General features: G+C 44.9%; 1 protein-coding gene across 1 annotated transcript in view; it reads left to right on the forward strand.

Annotated features, from left to right (window-relative positions):
* The first annotated feature begins 3196 nt into the window (after positions 1-3196).
* pafah1b2 (platelet-activating factor acetylhydrolase 1b, catalytic subunit 2) overlaps positions 3197-9404 on the forward strand; it is a 22544-nt gene continuing 16336 nt past the window's right edge. Inside the window, exon 1 of the mRNA XM_020531979.2 lies at positions 3197-3342. The gene's annotated coding sequence lies outside the window, so the exon portion shown is untranslated. The remainder of the gene's footprint in view (positions 3343-9404) is intronic.

Consider the following 9404-nt stretch of genomic DNA (forward strand, 5'->3'; position numbering starts at 1 on the left):
CAGAACATTGCTCCAGTACAACCAGTCCATTCATTTTCAAGTGCTACTCATTTGTTACTGTATTTTTCAATCTGGAGAGGAGGTAGATGGCTCGTACAATGCAGAATGAACTGATTCACCCTGGAGCAGTGAAACACCTGAAGGGAAAGGAGAGTGCCCAGAAAATCACCAGGCATGGATTCCAAGGCCAAATAGTGTCCTTCAGTGCCATACTGACTCTGAGGTAATCCCTGAGTAACCAAGGCTGATGACAGAAACCAGTTAATTCAGGCTTGTTCAAGACAGGAGAGCTTCTTCCCAAAAAAAAAATTTTTAAGTTATGCATGGATTTGCCCTGATAATATGCACGTTATAATTTTAAATTGATGATCTATGATTATTCCATTTGGGAAAGGATACTTCAATCAAAAAAGTTTTAGAACCTTGTAAAACTGACTTTTTTAAATAATTAATGATTAATGAAATCAAAGTGCTGAGGATGCTAGACATCTGAAATGAATGACTCAATTTGACTCAAAACATTAACTTTGTTTCTCTCTCCACAGATGCTGCTCGGACCTGCTGAGCTTTTCTAGCAATTTCTGTTTTGTCTACCCTTTTCCAGTTTAGCAACATTCTCAGCTGTTAAGCTTCTCCTTAAGCATATAAATGTGGTCTTGAATTTGGGAGCAGAAGGGACTTTGCTGCAGAAGTGACTGAAATCCAAACGCTCCTTCAGCCTCACCATAAAACCCGCGGACAAGGGAGGTGCAGTTGTAGTATGGCGCACTGACCTCTACATCGCCGAGGCCGGACGCCAACTCTCCGACACCTCCTCCTACCGCCCCCTTGATCATGACCCCACCCCTGAGCACCAAACCATCATCTCGCAAACCATCCACAACCTCATCACCTCAGGTGACCTCCCACCCACGGCCTCCAACCTCATCGTTCCCCAACCTCGCACTGCCCGCTTCTATCTCCTTCCCAAAATCCACAAACCTGAATGCCCTGGTCGACCCATTGTCTCCGCCTGCTCCTGCCCCACCGAACTAATCTCCAACTATCTCGACTCCATTTTCTCCCCCTTGGTCCAGGAACTCCCTACCTATGTCCGTGACACCACCCACGCCCTCCACCTCCTCCAGAACTTCCAATTCCCCGGTCCCCAACACCTCATCTTTACCATGGACGTCCAGTCCCTCTACACCTGCATTCCCCATGCAGATGGCCTTAAGGCCCTCCGCTTCTTCCTGTCCCGCAGGCCCGACCAGTCCCCCTCCACTGATACCCTCATCCGCTTAGCCGAACTCGTCCTCACACTCAACAACTTCTCTTTCAATTCCTCCCACTTCCTACAGACAAAGGGGGTAGCCATGGGTACCCGCATGGGCCCAAGCTACGCCTGCCTCTTTGTAGGTTACGTGGAACAATCCCTCTTCCGTACCTACACCGGCCCTAAACCCCACCTCTTCCTCCGTTACATTGATGACTGTATCGGTGCCGCCTCGTGCTCCCACGAGGAGCTCGAACAGTTCATACACTTCACTAACACCTTCCACCCCAACCTTAAGTTTACCTGGACCATCTCTAACACCTCTCTCCCCTTCCTGGACCTCTCTGTCTCCATATCGGGCAACCACCTCGAAACCGATATTCATTTCAAGCCCACCGACTCCCACAGCTACCTAGAATACTCCTCCTCCCACCCACCTTCCTGCAAAAATGCTATCCCCTATTCCCAATTCCTTCGCCTCCGCCGCATCTGCTCCCAGGATGAGGCATTCCACTCCCGTACATCTCAGTTGTCCTTGTTTTTCAAGGACCGTAACTTCCCCTCCTCGGTGGTCGAGAACGCCCTCAACCGTGTCTCCCACATCTCCCGCACCTCATCCCTCACACCCCGTCCACGCAATAAGAACCAAAAAAGAATCCCCCTCGTCCTCACGTACCACCCCACCAACCTCCGGATCCAACGCATCATCCTCCGACACTTCCGCCATCTGCAATCCGACCCCACCACCAACGACATCTTTCCCTCCCCACCTTTATCTGCTTTCCGGAGGGACAACTCTCTCCGTGACTCCCTTGTCCGCTCCACACTCCCCTCCAGCTCCACCACACCCGGCACTTTTCCCTGCAACCGCAGGAAGTGCTACACCTGCCCCCATACCTCCTCCCTCACCCCCATCCCAGGCCCCAAGAAGACTTTCCACATCAAGCAGATGTTCACCTGCACATCTGCCAATGTGGTATACTGCATCCGCTGTACCCGGTGTGGCTTCCTCTACCTCGGGGAAACCAAGCGGAGACTCGGGGACCGCTTTGCAGAACACTTACGCTCGGTTCGCAACAAACAACTGCACCTCCCAGTCGCGAACCATTTCAACTCCCCCTCCCATTCCTCAGACGACATGTCCATCCTGGGCCTCCTGCAGTGCCACAACGATGCCACCCGAAGGTTGCAGGAACAGCAACTCATATTCCGCTTGGGAACCCTGCAGCCCAATGGTATCAATGTGGATTTCACAAGTTTCAAAATCTCCCCTCCCCCCACCGCATCCCAAAACCAGTCCAACTCGTCCCTGCCTCCCTAACCTGTTCTTCCTCCCACCTATCCCCTCCTCCCACCTCAAGCCGCACCTCCATCTCCTACCGACCAACCTCATCCCGCCCCCTTGACCTGTCCGTCCTCCCTGGACTGACCTATCCCCTTCCTAACTCCCTACCTACACTCACCTTTACTGGCTCCATCCCCGCCTCTTCGACCTGTTTGTTTCCTCTCCACCTATCCTCTCCTCTATCCCTCTTCTATCCGCCTCCCACTCTCTCCCTATTTATTTCAAAACCCCCTTCCCCTCCCCCTTTTCTGATGAAGGGTCTAGGCCCGAAACGTCAGCCTCTCTGCTCCTATGATGCTGCTTGGCCTGCTGTGTTCATCCAGCCCTGCACCTTGTTGGCTCCTTCAGTCCATCCTTGCAGCCTGCGCTCCTTCCGCGGGAGCGCCACCAGGGGGCGATACGGGGCTGGTGGTGATCTGCGCGAATGCGCGAGTGGAAAGGGGGCGGGGCGCCGCCGCGGACTGACAGGCAGCGACACTGACCAATGGAAAGCCGATATGTCGGGGACAGGTGCGATCTGATTGGTGAAGGGTGCGGGACGCTGGTGGCCAGTAGAAAAACAGGGTGGGGCGGGACTTCTGCCGGTTTGATTGACAGGCGCAGGCGGAAGTCGGTGGAATGGTGTGGCTCCGGCTTGGATACATTTGTAGCGGAGGAGGAGAAGCCCCAGGAAAGCAGGAGATCCCAGTGGATACAGAGGGAACCAGCAGTCGCAGCTCACTCTGCCTCCCCTCCAGTGCAGGTATCACCCACCTTGTGGTTGTCCAGGCGTCCCCTCACCTCAATCCCTTCCTGAAATTTGCAGCTCCTCCTTCCAATCCTGCCCCAATGCCTAATGCTTGGATGGCCTGCAAAAGCAGGATGCACATTCCAATTCGGTGGCATTGTTACGTCTTTTATTTAAAGAAATAAAAGGGAAGCTCTCCTTTTCCCAAAAGTCGACATCTGTATTATCGGGCTGCCGCCTGAAGCTGGTCCCTGATGAAAACCACTTCAGAATTTTTATTTAGGGAAATGATAATTTGGAGCTGGCTGAGAAGGCTGCAGTGTAACATGTCTGCAGGTACCGCCAGTGAAATTGACACCTCGTCGTTGGCGTTTCGTATTGTTTCTTTGTAGAGAGCAAACCTTGTTTTTTGTTTTAACTTTTGAGGTGAAAAGTACATTTGGGAAATAATTTACCCTTGTCCAGGAGTGGCTAGTGTGGAAAATTGTAAAATGTCATAGTTGGATCATGGACATTTGGTGGGCCAAGGTAGAGGAAAGTTTGCACCTAACGGTGCTGTACGTCACAGATTATTTACTATTGATTCTGGTTGTCTATAAGAGGAAACTATTTTTTCATGAATCAAGCATTTCTAAATTAGAAAAAACTCTATAGGTCACTAAAAATTTCAAAATGGTGAGAGTTATCTTTCTGCATTTTAATGCTTTTGTCATTTGGAAATAAATGCTGCTATTTTAAAGTCTGATATATGACAGGTTTGGATCATTTGTTCACTGTTACTTTGGATTTTGTCTTTTGAAATTCTAAAACATTTTGCTTCAGCAATAATTCTGATTAAATGTGAAAGGTTTTTTCTTTATAAAGCCTGTATTTCTTCCCCACCTCTTTTTAATTTGTTACTTTTGTTTAGCCAGTGCTGTAATCAGGAAGATGATCCTGATTAGAGTTTTAATTATTTTAATTATAATTATATAAATAAAATTGAAATAAATAAATATTTTTGTTGCCCATGTTATGCCTGGTAGGAATTGAACCCTGGCCTCCTGGCTCAGATATAGGAACTCTACATTGCACCACCCTAAAACGTTATTCCTGACTATGAATCAAACCCAGGCTGCAGTAGAGAAAGCACCAAATCTTAACCATCATGGAGGTCATCTGATGGGAGTTGACATATCTGATTACCATCAGTGCAGATCATCAATAACCCTGGGATAACTGAATAGTCTGTCCCATTTCAATTCAACATTAATAAGCAAAAAACCTCTCTAGAGCAGGTCTGTTGAGATCTGCTAATGGTCTAAACTAAATTACCATAAAATCAAATATAACCACTTACAAAAATAAAGGCATAATGTTACTTTCTAAATTAACTTTTTTGACTGGAGTAAGAGTAATTGAGAATCTGGTTTCTAAAAGCAGATTTGAGGGATGGTTCAGTCTCCTACAACAACTGCTTCTGGCATAATGAAACATCCCAAGATGTTTTTGTTTAACAGGAGTATACAAAACAAAGTATGACATAGCATAAAGAAAATTTTCTGCCTGAAATGAGGTGTTTCAGAATGTCTGCCAAGCCTGTGAGGCTGGGGTAACACCACCGTCTGGTTTTGTTTCTAAATGAGAACCCTAAAGGAAGGCTCAAGACCTGAGAGCAAGGGCAGTACAGAGTTGAAAAGTGTCTGAGAAAACTCTAGTAGACTAGGCAGCGATGATTGGATGAAGTCCAAACATAACTTCAACAAACCTGAAGAGACTACATGGAAGGTGGGGTTGAGGGAGACAAAATTGACTACAGCATTGAGGTCTTGTGGGAGAGAGTGCTTGAGGAAGAGGCAGTATGAGATTTTTTTCAATACAGTTGATGGAGATTATTGAAGGCTGTTTTTAACTTCACTCTCTGGACAATCATGAAAATAATACAACTCAACAGAATCTGCCTGAATTTCATGTTTGATAAAATTGTGAATGGGCAGATTGCTTTCACATGTATGACAGCCTAAAAAAAAACAACTGAACCTAACAGGCTTCTTCTCTTAATTCCTGTTCTTAGCTTTTTGAGTAATTGTATTCCGTAAAAGTCGGCATCTAGTAGAACTGAGAGTACAGAAACAAACAGTTTGTCCCAACTGGTCGATGCCAATGTTTCTGTCCATGTGAAAATTCTTGTTTTTTTTTTTTTGTTTGTGTGTTGGTCTAATTGCCCATTCCCAAAATCCTTTGAGACTGCCTTGGTGAATCACTGCAATTGTTGTAGTGTCAGTGTTTGAGGGAGTAAAATGTAACGTCTCAAAGTTTGCAGATGATACCAAGTTGGGTGGGAGGGTGAACTGTGACGAGGATGCAGAGATCCTCCAGCATGATCTCGACAGGCTGGGTGTGCAGGCAAATCAATGGTGGATGCAATATAATTGTGATAAATGTGAGGTTATTCACTTTGGAAGCAAAAACAAGAAGGCAGGTTACTACCTGAATGGCTATAAATTGGGAGAGGGGAGTGTGCAGTGGGACCTGGGTGTCCTTGTGCACCAGTTGCTGAAGGTAAGCATGCAGGCGCAGCAGGCAGTAACGAAGGTAAATGGTATGTTGGCCTTCATTGCGAGAGGTTTCGAGCACAGGAGCAGGGATGTGTTGCAGTTGTTCAGGGCCTTGGTGAGACCACACCTGGAATATTGTGTGCAATTTTGGTCTCCTTTTCTGAGGGAGTGCAGCAAAGTTTTACCAGTTTGATTCCGGGGATGGCGGGTCTGAAGAATGAGGAGAAATTGACTAGGTTGGGATTGTTTTCACTAGAGTTCAGACGAATGAGGGGGTGAATCTTGTAGAGACTTATAAAATTCTAACAGGATTGGACAGGGTAGATGCATGGAGGATGTTCCTGATTGTGGGTGTGTCCAGAATAAGGGATCACAGTACGAGGATTCGGGGTAGACGATTTAGGACGAAGATGAGGAGGCATTTCTTCACCCAAAGAGTGGTGAACCTGTGGAATTCATTAACACAGGAATTAGTTGATGCCAAAATGTGGAATGTATTCAAGAGGTGACTAGATATAGCACTTTGGGGCGAATGGGATCAAAGGTTATGGGGAGAAAGCAGGATTAGGCTGTTGAGTTGGACAATCAGCCATGATTGTGATGAATAGTGGAACAGGCTCAAAGGGCTGAATGGCCTCCTTCTCTTATCTTCTATGTTTAGGCAAAAGTTAGATCCAAGAGAATTCTGTTCAGTGTTTTTTTTTGATGGCTGTAATTTATCTCTCGGCTCTGGCATCTTTGTACGGTCTATTTGCGCTTTCTCCATTGCATCCGTATGTCTTAATTTGGAGATAGTAACTATGCATAGTACTCCAAGCGTATTGTTAGGAGGTCCAACCTATTTTTGGAAAGTGAATTATAAAAATTGCAGCACTGCACATCTTGTTCAGAAATAATGGTGCAAAATCACAAATGAGAGATTTCTTCGTTAACGCAGATGAACAGATGGTAACTTTTCCAGCCTAGCATTTTAATTGTAAATCCTCTGTCAATAATTCCATCAGTGCAGATGCTGCAGCATAGCATGGTTGGCAAAATGGTGGAATCCAGTGTAGTTGGATGGGTTTCAAGGTTCAGAGCTACTGTACAGTACGGCTCACTAACATGATTTGCCTTTCTCAATGTTTTGTAGATGACAAAGATTCAGACTTGACACTTGGTAAAAGGTACCAATAAATCATATGTGGGATGTAGATAATTTTCCAAAGAGTATAAAGGTTAAAAAGCATGAAATCAGCCTGTTACAAAAGTAAGTGGGCTGAGAGTTAATGCAGGTTCAGGCTGTTTGATTTTCTTGGTAATGGATCAGAAACAATGGAAATACCACCAATAGCGAGGAGCTAATGAAGGTCAGGCTGTGTGTGCATTTAAATATCATATGGAATCACCTTATTGTGCCTTCCAGCAACTCAATGAAAACTGCATAATCTAGGTGTTTTTTAAAATATTTATTTTAACTTTTTTTCCTGTATTGTACAGTGACCAAGTTCCTAATTTTTCTTATCACCCAACTGGTGTCTAAACTGGGGTTGGAGCAAGTGGTGGGGAGACACATGCAGTGCTCTATTTCCCCACTAAGAGGCATCTGTGAGACAGGTTCATCCCTTGTTTTTGTTTCCACATTCACACTTCCTGTTTGATTTTGTAGGGAGGTAACATCTCGAGGGATCCTTATCATGGGCTGTGTGGGAGAGTTACTTGTGCTGCCTTGTGTCCTATTACTCTGTTGCAGAACTATTGCACTGTGTCTGTCTGACTAGTTTAAAGTATCATGTGGTTCCTGTGGATTGTGTAGTCTAAGAATGGCCGTACTAGAAGAGTCATCTGGACTCAAAACATTACCTTGCTTTCTTTCCATGGATACTGCCTGACCGGCTGTGATCTCTAGCGTTTTCTTTTCATACGGATTCCAGATTCTGCAGTAATTTGCTCCCAAGAATGACTGTACAGTTTTGACAATAAGTAAACTGTCAGGCAGAAGCAAGGGGCAGGTAGGAGACAGAGCACCCTACTGGTAACTGCATAAAAAGAAGCTTCTATTAGGGGAACCTTAAACTCCATGCACAATGTCACTATGCCAAAACCTACTTCCTTCATTGTGTGGTTCGACCTCTTGCAGCTTCCAATACGGTAGAGAGGCGTCTACTGCAAACTCAGAATTTGCTAAAGTACATTAAGTTGTGGCACTTTGAACTTGGGATAAGTACAACAGTGCAGATTTTATAAATATAAATGTATGCTGTTTCTCTGCATTTTCAGCTATGGATAGAGTACTGTTAATATTGCTGGGCTATCCAACGTGGTGGGAAGAACAGTTTTTAGCAATGAATTTATGGTACCTCGCAAGAAACAGAATGGTCTAGATGCCACAATGGATCAGGCATTGGTTTTTCACTTCTAAGACCTGGGATCATGTCTAGTATGGATAGTCGGGATGGATGTTCCTATGTAACATGAATTTAATAGCCTCAGTCCAGTTCTGTACGCCAATGGGGGAACATCTTAGCATTGTGGTAATGTTGCTGGATTAGTAACCGAGAAGCCGAGGTTAATGCTCAGGTGATATGATCCCACCATAGAATTTTAAATTTAATGAATAAACCTGGAATTGACAAGCTAGTTCCATTAACAGTGACCGTGGGACCATCATTGACTTCGTTTTAAAAACTCATCTGGTTCATGGATATCTGTCAGGGAAGAAAATCTTAAACCCTTACCTGGTCTGACCTACACATGACTCCAATATAGTGGACTGAGTGGATTGATGGGCTAAGGGCATTTTGGGATGGGCAACAAAGCTGACCTCGCCAATGATGCTCACATCCATGAAAGAAGTGAAACAAAAAACAAAGCTGTCACTAGCGTTGGCAATCCCATGTCAGAGACCGTGAATAGGAAAGATCAAAGAGGAACAGTTGAGTGCTTAGTCCTGAAGGAGGCACATTATTGAGGCAGACTAGAATTGTGTGGATGTTCTAGGGTTGCAGGAGCCTAATATAATGTTAAATGTTCCACCACAAATACCTATTTCATAAACAACTTCACTAACAAATTATTATTAAAGCTTATTGGGATAAGAATGAATTGTCTGTTGCAACTGACACTTTTAATAAGCTGAAATGTAAGTACAGAACATTTTTCTAGCTTAAGACAATTGCTTCAATAGTAATTAAAATCTGTAATGTTCTGTGTGCATAATGATGCATGTTTTTGGTTGGAGGTTTGTCTACTGGATCACATCAACAAAATTTGAGGTGTTAAAACTGTAGAATCTATAAAATGGCAGCTACCTGTTTAATTAAGACTTTCCTTTCTTAAAAAAAAAGGTCTAATTCAGTGACAGGCATTAGGAGCAAAGTAGTGTTGGCAGTAGACTCAGTGAAGAATGCACTGTCATGTCGTGGTGTTAGCTCTCCTTGATACATGCCTCCCAGCTGTGTTTTGACCTGCCTTGTTGTATCTCGCTGGTTGTGCATTTAGCTGAGTGTTGGCTTGTCTCTCTCTGTCTCTCTCTGTCTCTCTCTGTCTCTCTCTGTCTCT

This window comes from Rhincodon typus, chromosome 32, assembly GCF_021869965.1.
Source record: "Rhincodon typus isolate 14 chromosome 32, sRhiTyp1.1, whole genome shotgun sequence".
NCBI lineage: Eukaryota > Metazoa > Chordata > Chondrichthyes > Orectolobiformes > Rhincodontidae > Rhincodon > Rhincodon typus.